Source organism: Arachis ipaensis, chromosome B02 (genome assembly GCF_000816755.2).
Source record: "Arachis ipaensis cultivar K30076 chromosome B02, Araip1.1, whole genome shotgun sequence".
Taxonomy (NCBI): Eukaryota; Viridiplantae; Streptophyta; class Magnoliopsida; order Fabales; family Fabaceae; genus Arachis; species Arachis ipaensis.
The window spans coordinates 11,551,715-11,554,068 of record NC_029786.2 but is presented as its reverse complement, the minus strand read 5'-3'; the positions used below and the strand labels follow the sequence as shown (position 1 = coordinate 11,554,068).

At 36.9% G+C, this 2,354-nt stretch overlaps 3 protein-coding genes across 3 annotated transcripts in view; 1 reads left to right on the top strand and 2 right to left on the bottom strand.

Moving 5' to 3' along the window:
• Positions 1 to 2,354, bottom strand: part of LOC107626874 — a 153,808-nt gene that overhangs the window by 19,461 nt on the left and 131,993 nt on the right. The window lies entirely within an intron of this gene.
• The window catches only part of LOC107624965 (probable transmembrane GTPase FZO-like, chloroplastic), a 62,948-nt gene that overhangs the window by 48,791 nt on the left and 11,803 nt on the right, over positions 1 to 2,354 (top strand). The gene's annotated exons all lie outside the window — the stretch shown is intronic.
• Positions 1 to 2,354, bottom strand: part of LOC107624968 (probable disease resistance protein At4g27220) — a 17,298-nt gene that overhangs the window by 7,615 nt on the left and 7,329 nt on the right. The window contains exon 4 of the mRNA XM_021112872.1: positions 369 to 435. The gene's annotated coding sequence lies outside the window, so the exon portion shown is untranslated. The remainder of the gene's footprint in view (positions 1 to 368; positions 436 to 2,354) is intronic.

The following is a 2,354-nucleotide window of genomic DNA, read 5'->3' as shown; positions in this document are numbered from 1 at the left end:
TTATTTTATTTTTTTCATTCTCAAATTCTAGTTATATTATTCCATTAGGTTCACTCTAATACCTAACATTTAGTTCCCTATTTATGGTATTTCCCTATTTATGGTATTGATTAGAAAATGTACTTTTTGTTATCATTATAATTTGATTAATTATTTTTATTATTATTTCAATAATTGGTGCCCTTAATAACTTTTATGTGATTTTTATATAGCAGTACAGGTACTAGGACAAGACATATTCCACTAAAAACATTTACGAACTCTCATAAGATGAAGAATATAATATTATGTAAATATTTACACGTTCATATATAGTAATATTAAGCATGGACTTCATTAAAAATAAAAAGTAATATGATCATACATACCTTCGGCACCCAACACAAATTTTTCAATAACTCTGGTCCATTTCTCTATCTACATTCTTCTTTGGCACTGTAAAATTATTCAATCATATCATAGTTGAAATATAATGAATTAACCAAGTTATTAGAAACCCTTTAATTTGAAAACGTTTTAAAAAGAAATGTGTAAAATTTGCACGGTAGTTGAAAAATACAAAAGATATTGTATATATCTTTCATTCAAATACATAAAACAATATACATTCCTAAAAAAATATCTATTTTACATGAGTGTGTGGAACCTATTAAAAATATTAGTCATTGATACGAATTCATTAGCATTAGCTGCTACTACAGGCCTAATGAAATAAGCTGAGAATAATGAAGAAATAATTGGGAAAGGTAACCCAATACCAAAACAGAGAAGCAAACGTGTGAGGAAGCCACCAGTATGAGGGAAGGATTATGACATGTGAAATGAGGGAATGCTAAAGAGAAATAAAATAGAGGTAGTGTCAAATTTTTTATGTAACAACCTAAAGAGAGGAAGAGATTAAAAAGGAAGAGAGTGAATAGAGAGAGGAGTAAGAATTTTGTATTGTTTCCTTTGAGGAGTATTTTTTCCTTATTCGAAAAGGGAAAGTTCTTATACATTCTAATTCCAGATTTACCTACACAATTTCTATTTTACTATTTAATTTATATTCATATTTTGCCTGGGTTACGTATTTTGTTCCTCATGTTCTTGCTGTGTATTGTTGTTTGAGCTGAATTGTTATAGCAGGATTATCATTGATGCTTTCATTGAGGGTCTGCAATGGCCGAAGAAATTCGCTTGTCTAGGTTGGAAGAATTAACACTCTCTAACAAGCATGAGGTGGAAACGCTGAGCCGCGGCATAGTGGGAGCGATCTAGAGAATCACAGAGACACAGTAGCAAAACTGACAACGAACGACTCGTCACTGCGTGTGATTGAGAAGCTCCTTTGCGACGGGTTAAAGGCGAAGAGTGTTATTAACGACTTGGGTTTCACCGATAACGACATTATGGCGAATTCTAGTTCGGGATCTTTCAATTTGAATGTAGAGTCACAATGGTCATGCAAGCTGAAGGTAGCTAACATTCCAATGTTTGAAGGAGAGGGAGTGAAGGATTAGGTCTTCCGGGTAAAACAGTACTTGGAAATCTTTAACATTCTGATCAAGCAGCAGATTCGAGTACTATCGTTTCACTTAATGGGTGCTACATATGCTTGGTACCGTTGGGGGGTCAATGACAATATTACTTATACCTGGGAATCCTTCCTGGATGCCTTGAGCATTCGTTTCGGTAAGAATCTTTTTCTATGATCCTTGAGCAGCTCTCAAAGAATTGAAGTAGGGTGGTTCTGTGGAAGAATATCAGTGTCACTTTGAAGAATTGAGCAACCGAATAACGGGATTGAGTGAAGAGTGGATAGTGGCCTTGTGAAGAGTGGATAGTGGCCCTATTCACTACTGGACTCCAAGAACACCTGAAGTTTGAGCTGCTGCTGGCCTGGCCCACTTCTTATATTCAAGTTGTTTCTCTTGCCAAGTTACATGACCAAAAACATGATGCAACTTTGGGCCTCACCAAAAACAATGGAGGCAGGCCCAACTCCTTATTTGGGACATCGACCCGTTTTGCACCCCCACCGGACCCTAAACCCAATTTTCTCAACTCAGAAAACTACCACCCAAACCTTCACCCTCCCATTACTCCTTCAACCATTAACTCATAGATAGCATCCTCCACCCCCAAACCACCACCAACAATTAAGAAACTTACTAGTGCTGACATCCGCGCAAGGAGGCAAAAAAGGCTTTGATATTACTGCGATGACAAATACGCCCCAGGCCACTGTTGCAAGTCATCACTGCAGCTCTTAGTGGGAGAAGACAAGTTGTGAGAATTTATGCACGGCTCCAAAATGGGTGAGGCTGAGGATTTTGATTTCGATGACGATGAGGAAAGTGAGGAACAACCAC